The sequence below is a fragment of the Trachypithecus francoisi genome, unplaced genomic scaffold (genome assembly GCF_009764315.1).
Source record: "Trachypithecus francoisi isolate TF-2019V2 unplaced genomic scaffold, Tfra_2.0 Lachesis_group0, whole genome shotgun sequence".
Lineage (NCBI taxonomy): Eukaryota > Metazoa > Chordata > Mammalia > Primates > Cercopithecidae > Trachypithecus > Trachypithecus francoisi.
Window position 1 is genome coordinate 194,041,933 of NW_022681453.1, and position 23,253 is coordinate 194,065,185.

Genomic DNA, 23,253 nt, shown 5'->3' on the forward strand with positions numbered 1-23,253 from the left:
GTTTTGGATTTGACTCCAAAATATTTATTAGATACACAAGGGATGACTTCAAATAGGTGGATGCACATGAGTCTAGAGTTTAGAAGTCTGAGTTGGAGCTGTAAGTTTAGGAATCAAGAGCACATAGACAGTATCAGCAGCCATAAGACTGGACATTATTAAAATAAAAAGTAAAGACAGAGATGCCTTAAGCTTTGGGGCATTTTGATAGTAAAGGTCAGGAAGAACAAAAGGAATGAGGAAAAGAATCCGAGAAGCAGCAACTGATGAAATAAGAAGAAAACCAGGCCCCACGAGGTGGCTCATCCCTGCAATCCCGGCACTTTGGAAAGCCGAGGCACAAGATCACTTGAGCCCAGGAGTTCAAGACCAGCCTAGGCAACATACATACATACACACATAAAGTAAGAAGAAAACCAAGAGAGTGCCACAGAGAAGGGAAGTGAAAAAAGTGTATCAAAGAAGGAGTAATCAAATATGTCAAAAGTTGCTGACAGGTCAAACAAGAGGACTAAGAATTAACATTAGGTTTAAGTCAAATTAAAATGGCTGAAAAACAATTTTAGAAATGGTGAAAAACACTTCTGGCCTGATATTTTGATGAACCAAAAATGTGCTTCTAAGGAAGAGACTAATCAAATATTTTTAAATATCCCAGAAAAATAAAACTATTGAATTATAGGCAGCACGTGAGCATAAAAATGTTCCCAACTAGGTACCCTGAAAATGCATTGTAACATTCAGGAAGAAAGGTAAGTAAGCAGATTCCCTGCCTTCCCTTTCCATTCTCAACCCATTCCCCGAGGCGAAAGGTAATTCATTGGATGAAAAAAGAAATCTTCATTTTCTTTGTCAGAAGGCTGAGGCAAAAGTTCTACTGCCATATATATATACACACATACATATATTTTTATATATACACACATATATTCATATACATATATTTTTATTACACACATATTTATATAATACAAATATAATTTAATTATACAATTATAATATATAATTTTTTTTTTTTGGAGACAGAGTCTTGCTCTGTCACCCAGGCTGAAATGCAATGGTGCAATCTCGGCTCACTGAAAGTCTGCTTCCCAGGTTCAACTGATTCTCCTGCCTCTGCCTTATGAGTAGCTGGGATTACAGGTGAGCACCACCATGCCCGGCTACTTCTTTGTGTAGTAGAGATGGGTTCCACCATGTTGTCCAGACTAGTCTCAAACTCCTGATCTCAAGTGATCCACCCGCTCCAGCCTCCCAAAGTGCTGGGAGCCACTGCAACCAGCCTATTGCCACTTACATTAAACACGGTCTAACTCCTACAAATATAAGAACTCCTGATCTAGCTCTCACTCTCCATGAGACAAGGCATAGATAGAGTGAGATCTGTGCTTTCTTGTCTTTCTATAAAATTAGGATTGATTGCATTTCAACTCTATGGTTCATTTTGTATGGCTATGGTTACTGTTGCCCTTTGCTGATGAACTCTCAAAATTAAAGGAACACATATACAAGCCCAATCACTTCCAATTAATTTCATTAACTGTTAAGGATGATGTATTAGTCTATTCTTGCATTGCTATAAATACCTGAGGCCTGGTGCAGTGGCTGATGCATGTTATCCCAGCATTTTGGGAGGCAAAGGTGGGCAGATCACGAGGTCAGAAGTTGGAGACCAGCTTGACCAACGTGGTAAAACCTCATTTCTACTGAAAATACAAAAGTTAGCTGGGTGTGGTGGTGCACGCCTGTAATCCCAGCTACACAGGAGGCTGAGGCAGAAGAATTGCTTGAACCCGGGAGGTGGAGGTCGCAGTGAGCCGAGATCGTGCCACTGCACTCCAGCCTAGGCAACAGAGCCAGACTCCATCTCAAAAAAAAAAAAAAGAAAGTATCTCAGACTAGGTAATTTATAAAGAAAAGAGGTTTCATAGGCTCATGGTTCTGCAGGCTGTACAGGAAGTGTGACAGTGGCTTCGGGAAGGCCTCAGGAAAGCAAATCATGGCAGAAGGCAAAGGGGAAGCAAACGCGTCTTGCGTGGCCAGAGCAGGAGCCAGGGGCACGGGGAGGAGTTACACACTTCCAAATGAACGGATCTTGTGAGAACTCTATCATAAGAACAGCACCAAGAGCATGATGCTAAACCATTCATGAGAAACCGTCCCCATGATCCAGTCACCCCCACACCAGGCCCCACCTCCAGCAATGGGGATTACAGTTTAACATAAGATTTGGGTGGGGACACAGATCCAAACCATATCAGGTGGATTATACATTCTGTCCTACAAATTTAGCAATCTTGTTTTTCAGCAATAAACGTAACTGGAAAACTAGGTTACCTTTGCTTGAATAATCAATCTAGCTACATTAACCTTAATGCAATCACATCAAGAATCAAGAGTCAAGAACCTTTATACTTCAAAATTTATTTTCTATCAATAAGTCCTCACCCTCTTATTTAAATATCTTCATATTCTAAAGGAGATTGTGTAATTTAAGTGATAGACTGTAAAACTTCAGTCATGTGTACTCAGGCTGGGCATTTATTTATATTCCATAGTTTATCACTAGATATAATCCACTGATTTACCACAGCTAGGAAAGGACTACAGATACAGTGAATACTCATTAAAACACCTGTTGATCTCTACAGCCTCATAGTTGCACATTCCTGGTGATATCTAATATTACCATCTAAATAACAGAAAACTATTCATCGCAAGACACCAGACTGAGATAACTAAAAATCCCGGCCTCAAGTGATCCTCCCACCCTGATCTCCCAAAGTGTTGAGTTTACAAGGGTGAGCCTTCTTTTCTTTTCTTTTTTTTTTTTTTTTTGAGACGGAGTTTTGCTCTGCCGCCCAGGCTGGAGTGCAGTGGCCGGATCTCTGCTCACTGCAAGCTCCGCCTCCCGGGTTCACGCCATTCTCCTGCCTCAGCCTCCCGAGTAGCTGGGACTACAGGCGCCCGCCACCTCGCCCGGCTAGGTTTTTTTTTGTATTTTTTAGTAGAGACGGGGTTTCACCGTGTTAGCCAGGATGGTCTCGATCTCCTGACCTCGTGATCCGCCCGTCTCGGCCTCCCAAAGTGCTGGGATTACAGGCTTGAGCCACCGCGCCCGGCCTTTTTTTTTTTTTTTTTTTGAGATGGAGTCTCACTCTGTCGCCGGGGCTGGAGTGCAGTGGCTGGATCTCAGCTCACTGCAAGCTCCGCCTCCCGGGTTCACGCCATTCTCCTGCCTCAGCCTCCCGAGTAGCTGGGACTACAGGCGCCCACCACCTCGCCTGGCTAGTTTTTTGTATTTTTTTTAGTAGAGACGGGGTTTCACCATGTTCGCCAGGATGGTCTCGATCTCCTGACCTCGTGATCCGCCCGTCTCAGCCTCCCAAAGTGCTGGGATTACAGGCTTGAGCCATCGCGCCCGGCCCTTTTCTTTCTTTTAAGCTACAGGTTTGATCACTCAGTTCCCCTTTTGTTCCTGAGTGTTCGTATTTTGAGTAAATATTTCATATGCCTTTATTCTTGGCCCTAGATTTTACTACTTTACATTGACTGGATTTGAGTAAGTCTGCTGACAGCTTTGACAGTAAGTCATGTACTTAGCTTCATAAAACTAGTAAGTATGACACTTCCAAGGAAGTATAAACTAAGACACGCTACAAGTTCAAAATATGTTGTGTTTAACAGAATTCAAGGAGAAAGAAATGTAAACTACTAAAATTTTTGCAGACTGATAGATTGGCTTAAATGCTTAAATATTATTTGTCCTATAGCTTAAATCTTGTCATGCAACATATTTAAATATGTCTTTAATGACCCACCTTATAAAAGGATCCTATGTGAGAGAGAGAGGAAGAAAGGAGAAGGAGAAGGAGGAGGAAGAAGAACAGGAAGAAGAGGGAGGGAGGGAGGGAGGAAGGAAGTAAGGCAGACAGGCAAAAAATGACATTTTCACTTCATAAAAATTTAAATTTCTGTACATGCAATGTAAAAAATGCAGTTAAATAATTTTTATTAGTGAATGGAAATAAAATTTGGAAACTAAACTTATGGAAAGAACATTTTGTTATTAAAAAACAAAACAAAACAAAAAAAAACAAGCCAGGGGTGGTAGCTCCATGTCTGTAATCCCAGCACTTTGGGAAACTGAGGTGGGAGGACTGTTTGAGCCCAAGAGTTTGAGACCATCCTGGACAACATAGCAAGCCTCCATCTCCACAAAAAAAAAAGTTTGAGTTATTTTTTAAATTAAAAAAAGGAAAAAATACATTAAAATACAGTTATAAATGCTCATATTAAAAAACAAGAAAGGACTGGGCACAGTGGCTCACACCTGTAATCTCAACACTTTGAGAAGCCAAGGCAAGTGGATCACTTAAGCTCAGAAGTTTGAGACAAGCCTGGGCAACATGACACAACCCCATCTCTACAAAAAATACAAAAATTAGCCAGGTGTGGTGGTGCATGCCTGTAGCCCCAGCTACTTGGGAGGCTGGATCACCTGAGCCTGAAGGTAGACGTTGCAGTGAGATGAGATGATGCCACTGCATTCCTGCCTGGACATCAGAAAAAAGAAAGATAGATGTCAGATCAAAAACGTAACTTTATGACTTAAGGAACTAGAAAAAGAAGACCAAACCAAATCCAAAGCCAGCAGGTGGAAATAAAGAAAGATTACAGCACATATAAAAGAAACAGAAAATAGAAAAACAACAGAGAAAAGTCAATGAAACCAAAAACTGGTTCTTAGAAATATCAACAAAATGACAAACCTTTAGCTATACAGAATTTTTTTTAAAGAGAAGACTCAAATTACCAAAATCAGAAGTGAAAATGGGGACATTATGACCAATTCCAGAGAAATAAGATTATAAGAGAGTACTATGAGCAAGTATATGCCAACAAACTGGACAACCTAGGTGAAATGCAAAATTCCCTGAAACACAACTTATCAAGACTTTAGTTTTTTCTCATAAAGAAAGAGAAAATCTGAATAGACCTATAACTAGTAAAGAGATTGAATCTGTAATCAAAAATCTCCAAAACAGGTCCGGGCATAGTGGCTCATGCCTGTAATCCCAGCACTTTGGGAGCCCAAGGCAGGGGGATTGCTTTCAGCTCAGAAGTTCGAGACCAGTCTGGGCAACATGACGAAACCCTGTTTCTAGAAAAGATACAAAAATTCGCCGGGCATTGGTGGCTCGCAGCCTGCAGTCACAGCGACACGGGAGGCTGAGGAACAAAAATCACTTGAGCCCAAAAAGCAGAAGTTGCGGTGAACGGAGATTACGCCACTGGACTCCAGCCTGGGTGACAGAGTGAGATCCTGTCTCAAAAAAAGAAAAAAAATTAAGTCCTAGACCTAATGGCTTCACCGGCAAATTCTACCATGCATTTAAAGATGAACTTACAACAATCCTTCTCCAACTTTTCCAAAAAAGTGAAGAGGAGGAAAACTTCCAAACTCATTTTATGCTGCCAGCATTACCCTGATACCAAAGCCAGACACAACTGGAAAACTATGGAACAATATCCCTTATGAACACTGACGCAGAAATCCTCAACCAAGACTAGCAAACTGAATTCTACAGCATGGTAAAAGGATTATACACCATGACCTAGTAGAATTTATTCCTGGAATGCAAGGATAATTCAACATATGAAGAAAAAACAATGTACTATACCACCTAAACAGAATGAAGGGAAAAAAATCCATGATCATCTCCACTGATGCAGAAAAATCATATTGACAAAATTCTTTTTTTCATGATAAAAAACACTTAACAAAAAGGAATAAAAGGAAACTGCTTCACCAAAATAAAAGCCATACACCAAAAAACCACAGTGAACATCATACTCTACTGAAAGCTTCCCCCATGAGATTAGAAACAAGGCAAGGATACTGCTTTCAACACTTCTATTCAACATAGCACCAGAAGTCTTAGTCAGAGTCACTAGGCAAGAAAAAGAAAAACAAAAAGGAATCAAATTGGAAAGGAAGAAATAAAAGTATTTCTGTTTACAGACAATATGACCTTATTTTGTACATAGAAAACCCTAAAGATTCCACAAAGGAACCTGTTAGAATAAATGAATTCATCAAAGTAGCAGGATATAGTCAACACATAAAAATTAGTTGCATTTCTATATACACTAAGAATGTACAATTTGAAAAGAAAGAAAACAATGCCATTTATAATAGCATCAAAATAGTCAAAACACATAGAAAATCACTTAACCAACGAGTTGAAAGGCTTGTACAATAGAAACTATGAGACATACCTTAAAAAAAAAAAAAAGGATAAAAGAAATAAACAAATGGAAACATATCCCACGTTAATGAACTGGAAGAGTTAATATTGTTAAGATGTCAATTACCCAAAGCCTTCTACAGATTTAATGCAATTCTTGTCAAAATCACAATGATGTTTTTTGTAGAAATAGAAAAATCTGGCTGGGTACAGTGGCTCACACCTGTAATCTCAGCACTTTGGGAGGCCGAGGTGGGAGGATCACTTGAGGTCAGGAGTTTAAGACCAGCCTGGCCAACATGGTGAAACCCCATCTTTACTAAAAATACAAAAATTAGCTGGTTATGGTGGCAGGCACCTGTAATCCCAGCTACTCAGGAGGCTAAGGCAAGAGAATTGCTTGAACCTGGGAGGCGGATGTTGCAGTGAACCAAGACTGCACCACTGCACTCCAGCCTGGGCGATAGAGCGAGTGAGACTCCATCTCAAAAAAAAAAAAAAAAATAGAAAAACCTATCCTAAAATTCATATGAAATTTCAAGGGACAATGGAGAGCCAAAACAATCCCGAAAAAGAAGACCAAAACTGGAGGATTCACACTTTCTGATTTCAAAACTTACCACAAAGTCACGGTAATCAAACAGATTAGTACTGTCATAAAGACAGCCATGTTGACCTCCAGAATAGAACACAGTCCATAATTAACCCTCACATATATAGTCAAATGATTTTTGTCAAGTATTACTATAATTCAATGGGGAAAAGACAGTCCTTTCAACAAATGGTGCTTGTAAAACTGGATATCCATACGCAAAAGAATGAAGACCCTTACCTAACACCACATACAAAAATTAACTCAAATGAGATCCATGACTGAAATGTTAAGATCTAAAACTATAAAACTCTTAGAAGGAAACATAGGTTAAAAGCTTTATGACACTAAATTTGGTAATGATTTCTTGGATATGATACCAAAAAGCACAGGCAACAAAAGACAATAGACAAACTGCACTTTATGAAACTGAAAAATTCTGTGTATCAAAAGACACAGAGTAAAAAATCCATCCACAGAATGGGAGAAAATATTTGCAAACCATCTGGTACGGGATTAATATTCAGACTACACAGAGAACTCCTAAAACTCAACAAGAAAGACACAAACAACATGATACAAGAATGGGCAAAGGATCTGAATCGACGTTTCTCCAAAGACGATATACAAATGGCCAATCAGCACATGAAAAGAAGGTCAACATAATAATCATTAGGGAAATACAAATCAAAACTACAAGATACTACCTGCTGTGGTTTGAATGTTTGTGTCTCTCCAAAATTCATGTTGAAACTTGATCTCCATTGTCACAGTGTGAAGAGGTGGGGCCTTTGGGGAAGTGATGAAGACATGAGGGCTCCGCCTTCATGAATGGACTAGTGCTCTTATAAAAGAGGTTGAAGAAAGGGTCCTAATGCTCCCTTTTTTGCCCTTCCACCTTCTGCCATATGAGGACACATCAACAAGGTGCCATCTTGAAAGCAGAGATAGCTGGCCCTCACCAGACACTAATCTGCTGGCATCTTTATCTTGGACTTCCCAGCTCCAGAACTGTGAGAAATAAATGTACATTATTTATAAATTATCTAGTCAATGCTATTCTGTCATCGATGCAGGAACAGACTAAGAAGCCATCTCACACCCATTAGGATGGCTACTAAAAAAAGCATAACAAGTATCAATGAGGATGTGGAGTCACTGGATCGCTTGTGCACTACTGGTGGGAATGCCACTGCTGTTGTGGAAAGCACTACGGCAACACCTCAAAAAATTAAAAAAGAATTACCATGCGATGTAGCTATTTCACTTCTGAGTATATACTCAAAAAACCTGTAAGCTGGGTACCAAAGAGATATTTGATTACCCATGTTCACAGACGCATTATTCACAATAGATAAAACGTGGAAGCAATTCAAGTGTCTACCAACAAAAAAATGGATGAGCACAACATGACATACGCATATAATAGAATATGCATCCTTTACACAATACGAATGTACTTAATATTGCTGAGCTGTATACTTCAAAAATGGTCAAGACGGTAAGTTTTATGTTATTTGTATTTAAACATAATTTTTTAAATTGGAAGAAAAAACACATTAAAACAATTTTTTTTTTTTTTTTTTTTTTTTTTTTGAGACGGAGTCTCCCTCTGTCACCCAGGCTGGAGTGCAGTGGCCGGATCTCAGCTCACTGCAAGCTCCGCCTCCCGGGTTCCCGCCATTCTCCTGCCTCAGCCTCCCGAGTAGCTGGGACTACAGGCGCCCGCCACCTCGACCGGCTAGCTTTTTGTATTTTTTTTTTGTATTTAGTTTCACCATGTTAGCCAGGATGGTCTCGATCTCCTGACCTCGTGATCCGCCCGTCTCGGCCTCCCAAAGTGCTGGGATTACAGGCTTGAGCCACCGCGCCCGGCCTAAAACAATTTTTCACATCAAAAGGCACACATTTATTTAGCTATTTCCTTGGTAATCTACAATATTTTTCCTCTAACTGACATATTCCTAGTACAGGCCAATTTCAGACAAATTAATTTCTAGATCAAACCATGGAGAGACTTACAGATAATTAACAAAATAAAATAAATATGCAGGATTAAAACACACTGTAAGGCCAGGAGTAGTGGTTCATGCCTATAATCCCAGCACTTTGGGAGGTCGAGGCAGGAAGATCTCTTGAAGCCAGGAGTTTGAGACTAGCCTGGGCAACAAAGACACTGTCTCTATTTAGTACTAAGGGGGGAAAAAAAAAAAACTCACAATGAATGCCAAAAACAAATTGTTTTTAAGCTGGGTCTTGATGATGGTAAAGGATTGTATCATCACTTACCACACAGACCTGCCAGCAAAATGCTTAAGAATCTACACTTGGCTAAAAATAAGAACTGGGGGCTGGGTGCAGTGGCTCATGCCTATAACGCCAGCACTTTGGGAAGCCAAGAAAGGAGGATTGCTTGAAGCCAGGAGTTCAAATTCAAGACCAGCCTGGGTCACAGAGTGAGACCCTGTCTCAAAAAGAACTGGCTTGTTACATGAGTAAATTGCAAAAAAATAAATAAATAAATAAGAAAAATTGGCTCATGCTATATTAGGTAGCATAATTTGTTGTTCAGATTATGAAATGTGAGCCAGGCATGATGACTCACACCTGTAATCCCAGCACTTTCAGAGGCCGAGGTGGGCAGATCAGAAGGTCAGGAGTTTGAGACCAGCCTGGCCAACATGGTGAAACCTCACTCTAATAAAAATACAAAAATTAGCTGGGCATGGTGGCAGGTGCCTGTAGTCCCAGCTACTCAGGAGGCTGAGGCAGGAGAATTGCTTGAACCCGGGAGGTGGAGGTTGCAGTGAGCCGAGATAGCGCCACTGTACTCCAGCCTGGGCGACAGAGCAAGACTCTGCCTCAAAAAACAAAATAAAAAATAAGATTATGAAATGTGAAATTTGAAGCAGTAGTTAGTAATAAGCAGAGATTTTAAGCCCTTTTGAGCTATAAGAAGTCTTTGTAAAATCCATCTTGAAGATAACAAATTAAAACCATAACAATTACCTTTGAAATAAGCAGTAATTTAAAAAATAACTTAAATAGTAAAGTAACATTTTTTGTTTCCTCGAAAAAAATTCCTTGAGCATGTACTGGATGTCACACACTGTACTAGAGACTTAGGAAACAGCGAGCGGTAAAACAAGCCCCTGATCTCACGGCGTCTAAGTGAAGGAAACACAATTAGTAAACAGATATGAAATACGTATACATGTAAGGTATTATAAATGCTTTTAAGAAAAGCAGGATAGGGGCCGGGCGCGGTGGCTCAAGCCTGTAATCCCAGCACTTTGGGAGGCCGAGACGGGCGGATCACGAGGTCAGGAGATCGAGACCATCCTGGCTAACACGGTGAAACCCTGTCTCTACTTAAAAATAGAAAAAACTAGCCGGGCGAGGTGGCGGCGCCTGTAGTCCCAGCTACTCGGGAGGCTGAGGCAGGAGAATGGCGTGAACCCGGGAGGCGGAGCTTGCAGTGAGCTGAGATCCGGCCACTGCACTCCAACCTGGGTGGCAGAGCAAGACTCCGTCTCAAAAAAAAAAAAAAAGAAAAGAAAAGAAAAGCAGGATAAGAGGACACAGAGTAACAGTAGATTCAATTTTAAATATTTAAGAAAAATTAAAATATTCATGGTTGAAATATACTGAGGAAAGAAAAGAAACTACTTCAACACAAAGATACAGTGATGAAAACAGTTAATTTAATGTGATTTTTGTTATATTAAATAAATTTAGACCTTAAGGCATTTAAACTTTGCTCCTTTTGTAAGTAGTTTTGGTTGAAAGTCTTTGCTTATTTAAAATTGTATTGCTATTGCTGTATTTTCTTTGGTTGAAGTACACCACAGTCTTTTTTTTTTTTTTTGAGACGGAGTCTCGCTCTATCCCCCGGGCTGGAGTGCAGTGGCCGGATCTCAGCTCACTGCAAGCTCCGCCTCCCGGGTTCACGCCATTCTCCTGCCTCAGCCTCCGGAGTAGCTGGGACTACAGGCGCCGCCACCTCGCCCGGCTACTTTTTTGTATTTTTTAGTAGAGACGGGGTTTCACCGTGTTAGCCAGGATGGTCTCGATCTCCTGACCTCGTGATCCGCCCGTCTCGGCCTCCCAAAGTGCTGGGATTACAGGCTTGAGCCACCGCGCCCTGCCGAGGTACACCACAGTCTTAATTTCTTATGTCACGACATTCATCAGTTCATTAGAAAATTATAGTCCACAGACTAAACTGCCTGACATTTATTTTAAAGTAAATATTGCTTAAGGCAATGAGAAGCCACAGACTGAGAGAAAGTATTTACCAAAAAAAAATTATATGTATGTTTCTGATAAAGAACTGTTACCCAAAATATACAAAAAAAAAAAAAACACTCTTAAAATTCAACAGTAAGAAAACATACAACCCAAATAACAACTGGGAAAAAGGGGGTCAGACACAGTGGCTCATGACTATAATACCAGCACTTTGAGAGACTGAAGCAGGCGTATCACTCGACGTCGGGAGTTTGAGACCAGCCTGTCCAACACTGTGAAACCCTGTCTCTACGAAAAATACAAAAAATTAGGTGGGTGTGGTGGTGCACCTGCAATCCCAGGTACTCAGGAGGCTGAGGCACAGAGAATCGCTTGAACCCAGGAGGCGGAGGCTGCAGTGAGCCACTGCACTCCAGTTGGGGCAATCGAGTGAGGATCTCTGAATCTCAAAACAAAAACAAACAAAAAACCCACTGGGCAAAAGACCTGAGCAGACACCTTACTAAAGAAAATCCACAGACAAGCCAGGCATGATGGTGCACACCTGTAGTCCCAGCTACTCTGGAAGCTGAGGCAAGAAGATAACTGGAGCCCAGGAGTTTGAGGCTGCAATGAGCTATGACTGTATCACTGCACTGCAGCCTGGGCAACAGAATGAGATCCTGCCTCTTAAAAAAAAGAAAGAAAAAAAAGGAGGAGGAGAAACACAGATGGCAAATAAGTAGGTGAAAAGATACTCCACATAATATGTCATCAGAGAATTACAGATTAAACAAGGAGAAACCACTACACACCTATTAGAATGACCAAAATCTGGAATACGGACAATACCAAATGCTGGTGAGGACGTTCAGCAAAAGGAACTCGCTCATTCTTTGCTGATGGAAAAAAAATGGTACAGCCATTTTGGAAGACAGTTAAGTAGTTTCCTAAAAAATGAAATACATTCTTTTTTATTTATTTATTTATTTTATTTTTTTGAGACGGAGTCTCGCCCCGTCGCTCAGGCTGGAGTGCAGTGGTGCGATCTCGTCTCACTGTAACCTCTGCCTCCCTGGTTCACGCCACTCTCCTGCCTCAGCCTCCCGAGTAGCTGGGATTACAGGCGCCCGCCACCGCGCCCAGCTAGTTTTTTGTATTTTTAGTAGAGATAGGGTTTCACCATGTTAGCCAGGATGGTCTTGATCTGACCTCGTGATCTGCCCGCCTCAGCCTCCCGAAGTGCTGCGATTACAGGCGTGACCCATCGCGCCTGGCCCTTTTTTTAATTTTCTATAGAGATGGGATTTCACTATGTTGTGAGGCTGGTCTCGCACTCCTGAGTTGACGTGATCCTCCCACCTCAGCCTCCCGAAGTGCTGGGATTATAGGTATGAGCCGCCACGCCCAGCCTACAAAATACATTCCTGCCATACATTCCAGCAATCACTCTCCTTAGTATTCACCCAAATGAGTTGAAAACATATCCACACAAAAACCTGTACAAGGATGTTACACCAGCTTTGGAAGCAACCAAGATGTCTTTCACTAGGTGAATGGATCAAGTTTGTACATCCAGACAACGGAGTATCATTCAGCACTAAAAAGAAATGAAGAAACCTTAAATGCATAGGGTTGAGCATCCCTAAATTAAAAATAGAAAATACAAAATGCTACAAAATCTGAGGCTTTTTGAGCAACCACATGACACTCAAAGAAAATAACCACTGGAGTATTTCAGATTTCGAATTCATGGATTAGAGATGCTGAACCAGTATAATCCAAATATTCCAGAATCAAAAAAATCTGAAACCCAAAACACGTGTGGTCCCAAGCATTTCAGATAAAGGATACTTAACCTGTACTAAGTGAAAGAAGCCAATCTTTAAAAGCGATACACTGTATTATTTCAACAACATGACATTCTAAAAAAAGACAAAACTATGGAGACAGTAAAATGTCAGTAGTTGCTGGGAGTTGGGGCAAAGGGAGGGATGAATCAGTAAAGCCCAGAGAATTTTAAGGCAGTGAAACTATTCTGCATGATCCTATAACCGTAGCTACACGTCATTATACATTTGTCTAAACATCAAGAATGAATGTTAATGGAAACCACGGACTTTGGGTGATGACAATGTGTCAAAGCAGGCTCACTGCTTGTAACAAATGCACCATCCTGGCACAGGATGTTGATAGTGGGGAAGGTTCTATGTGTCAGAGCAGAGAATATAATAATTCTCTGTACTTTCTGCTCAATTTTGCTGTGAAACTAAAACAGCTCTAAAACATAGTCTTCTTTATTTTTTGAGATGGAGTCTCGCTCTGTCGCCAGGCTGGAGTGCAGTGGTGCAGTGGCTCACTGCAACCTCTGCCTCCCGGGTTCAAGTGATTCTCCTACCTTAGCCTCTCAAGTAGCTGGGACTACAGGCGTGCGCCACAATGCCCAGTTAATTTTTGTGTGTGTGTGTGTGTGTGTTTTTTTTTTTGAGACGGAGTCTTGCTCTGTCGCCCGGGCTGGAGTGCAGTGGCCGGATCTCAGCTCACTGCAAGCTCCGCCTCCCGGGTTTACGCCATTCTCCTGCCTCAGCCTCCCGAGTAGCTGGGACTACAGGCACCCGCCACCTCGCCCGGCTAGTTTTTTTTTTTTTTTTTTTTGTATTTTTAGTAGAGACGGGGTTTCACCGTGTTAGCCAGGATGGTCTCGGTCTCCTGACCTCGTGATCCGCCCGTCTCGGGGTGTTTTTAGTAGAGATGGGGTTTCACCATGTTGGCCAGGCTGGTCTGTATCTCCTGACCTCATCCATTTTTTTAAAAAGTAAATATTGCCTTCAGCCAAAAAAGGTAAGTTATTTTTATTAAAGAGAAACCAGATAAACCACTTACTGACATTTGTATCATTTATTTTTAAATATTTTCAGATATATGATTTTATTGCATACCATTGACTTGATAAATTTTTGTATGTGCAAAAGATAAAAACTTTATTTAGAAAAAATAAAACATACATGCAAAATGATAAACGTATTTTTATGAGTCAGTAAATTTTTTAAAATTTCAAGTCATAGAAGGTGAAATTTTAGGATGGGGAAAAAAAGAATGCTAATAAGGTGAATACAACCCACAGACTGGGAGGTGTGGTTTTTATTAACAAAGGATTAGACTATCTACAAATCCTACAAATCAAAAAGATATGGACAAACAGGCCAACAGAAAAATAAGAAAACATAAATAGGCAACTTACAGAAGAGGAAATATGAATGAACAATTAACACGAAAAGATGCTCAATGTCAGCCAGGCACGGTGGGTCATGCCTGTAATGCCAGCACTTTGGGAGGCCAAGGCAGGCAGATCATGAGGTCAGGAGTTCAAGATCACCCTGGCTAACACAGTGAAACCCTGTCTCTACTAAAAATACAAAAAATTAGCCAGGCGTGGTGGCACACACCTGTAGTCCCAGCTACTTGGGAGGCTGAGGCAGGAGAATAGTTTGAACCCAGGAGGCGGAGGTTGCAGTGACCCGAGATTGTGCCATTGCACTCTGGCCTGGTAACCGAGCGAGACGCTGTCCAAAAAAAAAAAAAAGATGCTCAACATCACCAGTGGTTAAGAAACACAAATTTAAAATCACGAAATACCATTTCACACCCATCAGATTAGCAAAAGTTTTAAAGTCTGGCCATACAAAACATAGGAGAGGATATGAAACGTACACCATCTCCTATACAGCTTGTAGGGGTGTACACTAATATAACGCCTTTAGAAAGCATTTGGCGCATACCCTTCAACGTGGTAGTTCTACTCCCTAGCTCTCACATGTGCACAAACTTACATGGAAATGTCATAGTAACACTATGAACACAAGTGTTCATTTTTCACAAAGAAAAATAGGAAACAAATACCCGGAAGAGAATCGATAACTGCAATGAAGTATTTTCTTATAATGAATTTCCAAGTGGCACAAAAACTGTGAAAATAAACTAAAGGAATGTGTCAATTTGGTTGAATCTCACAACACTAGAAGAACATGTCCAACAAAAGAGCAGCTCTTTCAACTTAAGTTTAATATGCATCTATCTTAAAATGTAAAAGAAATTATCCTCACTTGTAAAGCCAATTTACCTTCAAGATCATAAATATCAAGATCTCAAGTCTTTTTTTTTTTTTAAGAGACAGGGTCTCTGTCACCCATGCTGAGGTACAGTGACACAATAATGACTCACTGCAGCCTCGAACCCTTGTGCTCAAGCAATCCTGCCTCAGCCGCCTGAGTAGCTGGGACTACAGCTGGGCATCGCTATGCCTGGCTTTTTTTTTTTTTTCTATACTGTGACTGGGTCTCCCATTGTTGCCCTAGCTGGTTGTGAACTCCTGGCCTCGAGCAATCCTCCTGCCTTAGCTTCCCAAAGTGTTGACATGACAGGCGTTAGCCACCACACCTGGCCTCAAATCTTTATCTCCAACCTAGATCTCTCTCAGAGCTTTCAGACTGCCTAATGAACATCTCTACCTGAATGTGCCATGCATAACTCAAAAACGGGCATCAAATTCTCCAAAAATATGTTGTTCTCTCTCTGTGAGCAGCAACAGCATTCACAGGTGCTCAAGACATAAATCTAGACATCATCCTGAAATCCTCCTTCCTCATGCCCCATGTCCAAGCAACCACAATGTCCTATTATCATTGTACCTCCTAAATACCTTAAGGCTATCTCACTCTTACCTCCACTAACTACCAAAAGCAGACCATCATTTCTTCTCACCTGGATTACAGCAACCACCTTCCAAAGGACTCTCCTGCCCCAGTGAAGTTAATTACATTGACACGCTACAAGTATCATGTTAACAAGCACAAATATGATCAAGAAACTGTCAACAGCTGGGTACAGTGGCTCACACCTGTAATTCTAGCACTTTGGGAGGCCAAGGTCGGAGGATCACTGGGGCCCAGGGTTTCAAGGCCAGCCTGGGCAACAGATACTCCATCTCTACAAAAAAATTTAAAAACTGGCCAGGTGTGGTGATATGCACCTGTAGTCCCAGCTACTGAGGAGGCTGAGGTGGGAGGATCGCTTGAGCCTTGGAGTTCAAGGTTGCTGTGAGCCATAGTCGCACTCCAGCCTGGGTGACAGTTATATCCTATCTCAAAAAAAAAAAAAAAAAAAAAGATACTGTCACCTACTACTTAGTATTTTTCTATGGCACTCCACTATCCTCAGGTTACAGTCCTTAATGTGACTCAAAAGGCCCATGATCTGACCCTTATTTAAAATGCCTCCATCCTCCACATTCTACACTCTTTTCCTACATTTGGGCCTTTGAAGTTACAGTTCTCTCTACCAGAAGTCCTCTTCTCCTCTTAAACTGTACTTCACCTTGGTAATTCCCAATTTGTCCTTCACCTGTCAATTTAAATACTCCTTACCTCAAGAAGCTTTCCTTTCCTATGCAAGACAGAGGTCTTTCTTATCTTCTCCCACAGTTTCCAGGATTCACTTAAATTATATCACTTACACTGTAATTTAAGTGTCCATTTGTTTTTCAATAATCCAGATATGACAAGCTACATGAGGGCAGAGACGGGAGTCTTGCTCACCAGTAAAGCTGCAAAACCTAGCTCAAAGGATTAAAAGGTAGACTTTCCTTCAAAAAGGAAGAAACTGCTGTTTTGTTTTTCTTGCTAGGGCAGGGGTGCAGTGGTACCATCACAGCTCACTGCAGCCTCAAACTCCAAGGCTCAAGTGATTCTCCAACCTCACGCTTCAGCCTCTCAAGTAGCTGGGACTACAGGCACACGCCTCCACAGCCAGCTAACATTTTAATTTTTGTAGAAACAGGTCTGGCTATGTTGCCCAGTCTGGTCTCAAACACCTGGCCTCAAGCCATCCTCCCACCACGGCGTCCCCAAGTGCTGGGATTACAGGCAGGAGCCACCGCGCCCAGGCCAAGTCACTGCTCTATCAATTTGCCATTCACTTGTTTCAGGTCCTTGCTCAGTCTGCCTTAAAACGCATCTTCAAGATTGTTTCTAGTAGTCACCTAACTATTAAAGAAATAAACAATAAGTCCAGATAAAAATACTGTCCTGTAGAAGTGTTTTGTAGTGAGTACCACCCCCTAAATATTATATATGGGGCTATTCAAAAATATTGAGACACTATATAATAACATGGAGATGCTTGCAATAGACCGTATTGTTTTCTATTCTATTTCTCTTCGCTTCAATTTCCTTTTTTACGATATTAGCCCATTTTCTACAGAGGTAGGTAGTATCAGCATAAAAAAATGTTTAGCTGCCTTGTTGAGACGAAATTCAAATACCATACCCATTTGAAGTGTACAATTCAATAGTTTTTAATATACTCAGAGTTGTGCACCCATCACCCCAATCTAATTTTAGAACATTTCATCATCCCAAAAAGAAATCCCATACCCATTAGCAGTCACTTCCCATTACCTCTTTCCCTGCGCCCAGCCCTAGGCAACCATTAATCGACTTTCTGTCTGGGTAGATCAGCCTATACGCAACATTGCATTCAACTGGAATTGCAGGACATTTTTCTGTGCTCTCCAAATACACAGGATTTGAAACTTCTTTCACATTTTTTCAAATATTTTCCTATCTTTCACTTGCTGGGGAAGAAGAAACTTTTTTTTAAGGCTAGTTAAAGGCAGTAGTGAGAAGAGGGGAAAGAGCGGAACCAGGAGATTAATCTGTAACTGAACAATCAACTGAGATCACTGACTACCTTCAGACCAGCTAGGGGAGGGGTAATATTTTTATACAGTAAAATCTATTTCAAGGCCTTTGTCTTTGGTGTCATGCTTAGAAAGACTGTCCTGGTCCCAAGCTAGCATACACTTTCATGTATATTTTCCAATACTACATTCACAGCTTCAATTTTAACATCTAAAGAATTGCTCTATCTAAAATTTACTCTAAGGAAATGTATGTATCCTACCCAAACAGCCAGTTGTCTCTCATTATTATCCAGTAACGATCCTTTTCCCCTTGATTTTAAATAGTACTTTCACCATTCTCTAAAGTCTCATACGCACTGGGGTCTGTCTTTGGATTTGTAAAAACTCTGTTCATCTGTCTGTTCTAGGATCAATCTCTATACTTCAACAATACATTTTAAAGTTTGATATGGGACATTGTCCTCACTGCTTTAATTTTTCAAAATCTTCTTGGCTAGTCTCACATGTTTGTTCTTTTATACAAACTTTAAAATGCTGATTGACATTGCATTTATATTTATAAATTAGGAGGAAAGGATATTTTGCAATGTTAAGTCTTCATGTAACAGATGATTCCTTACTCATATGTCCCCCTTTCTGTCAAGTTTTATAGTTGTTTTATAAATTATAAAGGCCTGGCCAGGCGCGGTGGCTCAAACCTGTAATCCCAGCACTTTGGGAGGCCAAGACAGGCAGATCACGAGGTCAGGAGATTGAGACCATCCTGGCTAACACGGTGAAACCCCGTCTCTACTAAAAATACAAAAAAAATTAGCCAGGTGAGGTGGTGGGCACCTGTAATCCCAGCTACTTGGGAGGCTGAGGTAGGAGAATGGGGTGAACCCGGGAGGCGGAGCTTGCAGTAAGCTGAGATCCAGCCAGTTCACTCCAGCCTGGGTGGCAGAGCGAGACTCCATCTCAAAATAAATAAATAAATAAATAAATAATAAATAAAGTCCCATACATTTTATGTTAATTTCATTTCTATTTATAGCTTTTGTTATTAATATAAATGGAATTTCACCTCTACTTATTTCCTATCTGCTTACTGGTATAAAGTTCCTTATTTTATTTAATGTATACACCCTACTGGAGGTCTTTTTGAATTATTTTATTAACTTTCATTATATCTTTTTTTTTTTGAGATGGAGGCTCACTCTGTCTTCCAGGCTGGAGTGCAGTGACGCGATCTCGGCTCACTGCAATCTCCACCTCCTGGGTTCACACCATTCTCCTACCTCAGCTTCCTGAGTAGCTGGGACTACAGGCACCCGCCACCACACCTGGCTAATTTTTTGTATTTTTAGTAGAGACGGGGTTTCACCATGTTAGCCAGGATGGTCTCGATCTCCTGACCTCGTGATCCACCCGCTTTGGCCTCCCAAAGTGATGGGATTACAGGCATGAGCCACTGTGCCTGGTCAATTTTTATTATATCTACTTTATAATCAGATCGAAATATTCTAAGCTGAAAAAGGCATACAGGGATAAGATCAGAAAATACACCCACTTGTAACCATACTCAACAAGCTAAATCTCCCAAGGAAGACAGGAGATATTTCCAAATAAACAGCAGAATGAATTACACAGCCATGAATATCTGCCATAAAAAAGTGACTGATAGTCGGGCACGGTGACTCACCCCCGTAATCCCAGCACTTTGGGAGGCCAAGGCGGGTGAACAGCTTGAGGTCAGGAGTTCGAGATTACTCTGGACAACACAGTGAAACCCCATCTCTACTAAAAACTAGCCAGGTGTGCGAGACTCTTTCTCTCAAAAAAAAAAAAAAAAAAAAAAGCGACTTACTACTTAACTTTGAAATACTGAATTTGTCTAACAAACTGACATACATTTATTTTCCTGGGGGAAAAAAGTGACATGCCACAAAAACATATCCTTAAGAAGAATCTCACTAAATCTGGAACAAATTATGATAGAAAGATAATGAAAATTTATTCAGTGGTGAACTATTTGGAATGATTTTTGTGTTGATTTTGGGGTGAAGGGGATAGCTGTATTTTTTTTTTTTCCTTCTTTTGGGCATTCAGATACCCTTTCAGAGACTCATGTCAAAATTAATGACTTGACTATGCTAATCATAATAAATGTCGTTTTCTGTTTTTTTGAGACAGGGTCTCTCTCTGCTGCACAGACCTGTGGAGTGACATGATCACAGCTCAATGAAACTTCAAATTCCCGGGCTCAAACCAAAGAATCACTTTTTCACTTCTTTGCTTCCTTTCCTCTTTTCCTTCTTCTTTACATGGTCTTGCTCTATCACCCGGGCTGGAATGCAGTGATGCAATCATAACTCACTGAAGCACAAACTCCTAGGCTCAAGGGATCCTCATACTTCAGCCCCCCAAGTAGCTGAGACTACAGGCGAGTACCACCATGCTCAGCTAATTCTTTTTTTTTTGAAATAGAGTCTCGCTCTGTTGCCCAGGCTGGAGTGCAGTGGCACAATATTGGCTCACTGCAAGCTCCGTCTCCCGGGTTCACACCATTCTCCTGCCTCAGCCTCCCTAGTAGCTGGGATTACAGGCGCCCGCAACCACACCCAGCTAATTTTTACATTTTCAGTAGAGACAAGGTTTCACCATGTTGGCCAGGCTGGTCTCGAACTCCTGACCTCAGGTTATCCATCCGCCTCGGCCTCCCAAAGTGCTGGGATTGCAGGCGTGAGCCACCCCACCTGGTCTAATTCTTTTATTTTGGGTGTTTTCTTCTTTTGCATTTATCTAATTCCTTTCAAGCACTTTAGTGGAATTGATTTGTTTTCTCTATGTTTAAAATAGTTAAAATGGGTTATTATTTCTCTGATGCCTCCCAACTCAGATTTTAGGATTCTCAAAACTTTGAGGCCAGAGTGACTCGCATCTGTAATCCCAGCACTTAGGGAGGCCAAGGTGAGAGGATTGTTTGAGGTCAGGAGTTCAAGACCAGCCTGGGCAACACACTGAAACCTTATCTCTCCAAAAAAAATAAACAAAATCATCCAGGCGTGGTGCCACATGCCTATAGTCTCAGCTACTCAGGAGGCTGGGGTGGGAGTATGGATTGAGCCTGAGAGGTTGACGCTACAGTGAGCCATGATCATGCCACTGCACTACAGCCTGGGTGACAGAGTGAGACCTTGTCTCAAAAAACAGTAAACAAGAAACAAAACTTCTTTGAGAGAAATAGGGTAATTTTTTTTCTTTTCTTGTTTTTTTAATAGAGATGGGGTCTTGCTTTGTAGCCCAAGTTGGTCTTAAACCCTTGGCTTCAAGCGATCCTCCCACCTCATCCTCCCAAAATGTTGGTATATGAGACACCACACCCAGCCAATGATATTATCTGGATGTTTATAGATAATAAACAAGTCAGATGTAAAGTACATAGACCAATATGACAGCAAATTAGTGACAGTAAGGATTAGAACACATAACATACTCTATTGTCCAGGCGCCAGAAATGTTGAGATTTGCTTTCTACTAAGGAATGTCACACACACTCCCCACTTCATCCCCAATAATTAGTTTATTATTGCTAGAATGGAAAAAGCAGGAATGAGAATTACATTAATTAAGTCTGGCCAGGTTAAATGGCTCGTGCCTGTAATCCCAGCTCTTTGGGAGGCTGAGGTGGGCAAATCACTTGAGCCCAGGCGTTTGAAACCAGCCGAAACAACATTGTGAAACCCAGACTCTACCAAAAAGACAAAAAATTGGCCAGGCGTGGTGGTGCCCAGCTATTCAGGAGGCTGAGGCAGGAGGATCGCTTGAGCTCAGGAGGTGAAGGTTGTAGTGAGCTGAGATCATGCCACCACACTCCAGCATGGGCAACACAGTGAGAACCTATCTCAAAAAAAAACCTTTATTAAGTCTCATTTATTAAGATATTTTACAGTCTTTGCTTTACATTATGCAATGGGGAGTTATCAAAGTAATACATTGATCGGAAACCACCATAGTAAGCCAGGCAAAGTGGCTCATGCCTATAATCCCAGCAACTGGGGAGGCCAAGGCAGATGGATCACCTGAGGTCAGGAGTTCCGAGACTAGCCTGGCCAACATGGTGAAACCCAGCCCCTACTAAAATACAAAAAGAAAAATTAGGCAGGCTTGGTGGTGTGTGCCTGTATTCCAGCTACCAGGGAGGTTGAGGCACAAGAATGGCTTGAACACAGGAGGCAGAAGTTGCAGTAAGCCAAGATTGCACCACTGCACCGCAGCCTGGGTGACCGAGTGAGATTGTCTTGGGTTTTTAAAAAAAAAAAAAAAAAAAAGCATTTGACAAAATTAGCCATTCTTGATTTAAAATTCTATTTTAAAAATAAAAAGAGACAGCCAGGCACAGTTGTTCATGCCTGTAATCCTAGCACTTTGGGAGGCTCAGGCAGGAGGATTAGTACTTGAATCCAGGAGTTTGAGACCAGCTTGGGCAACATAGCAAGGCCCATCTCCACAAGAAAATTTTTTAAAAATTGGGCACAGTGGCACAAGCCAATAGACCTAGTTACTCAGGAAGCTGAGGTGGGAGGATCGCTTGAGCTCAAGAGTTCAAGGCTACAGTGAGCTATGATCTCATCACTGCACTCCAGCCTAGGTGACAATGCAAGACCCTGTCTCTAAAATAAAATAAAAATAATTTTTAAAATAACTGTGATAATGCACACTCACAAAAGAAAGATAGTATATGTAGTTGAACTTGACCTCCCTCATTTTCTTCTTTTAATGGAGCAAAATTTATGAACATCTTCTAGAATTTTAAGTAAATACCCTCTTTGAACCAAATTATTATGACTCTTTTAGGTATTTATGCTACAGATATCTGAAGGCAAATACAACAGAAGTGCAGAGGGAAATTTATAGAAAAAAGTAAATAAACCAAAAATGAAAACTCCATCAAGGGACTGGTTAATCAAATTACAATACAGCCATTCAATTAGTGTGCAGCCATTTAAAAGAATAAGGTGGATCTATATACACTGATAACAAAGAAAAATGAATACTGTATTGGTAAGTGAAAAAAAAGCCAAGTGCAGAAGACCAAATAAAACCTGATCCCATTCATGACAGAAAAATATGTTAGCATAGTTACACCCCAAATCAAATGCTAAGTTAATACTACTTAGAATTTATTTTAAATGTTTGTACTTTATTTTTCCAACTAACAAATTGTTTTTTAAAACTTTTACAAGAAAAAACAAAGCTTCACAATTTTTTTTTTAAGACAAGAGAAAAAGCAGGGGCTTGCCAACTGAAGTTTCAATACATACGAATGTTTGAAGTGGTCACTATGGCAATGTTTAGGTGACATGAAAGACGAGTTTATTAGAGAGTAGAAGACACACCGGGAGGCGCAAATTAGAAGGCTTTAGCAAAGTTTAAATGAAATGTAAACTGAGAAATTTTGTGCATAAAAGTAAAAATGATGAAATGAGTATCACAGGGAG

General features: G+C 40.9%; 1 protein-coding gene across 2 annotated transcripts in view; it reads right to left on the bottom strand.

Moving 5' to 3' along the window:
* The window catches only part of ACAP2 (ArfGAP with coiled-coil, ankyrin repeat and PH domains 2), a 177,858-nt gene that overhangs the window by 130,172 nt on the left and 24,433 nt on the right, over window positions 1–23,253 (bottom strand). The window contains exon 1 of one of the 2 annotated variants that reach the window (XM_033213109.1): window positions 7,551–7,742. The exons of the other annotated variant lie outside the window; for it this stretch is intronic. The gene's annotated coding sequence lies outside the window, so the exon portion shown is untranslated. Of the gene's footprint in view, window positions 1–7,550; window positions 7,743–23,253 lie in introns of those variants that run through there. 2 annotated transcript variants of the gene reach the window in all.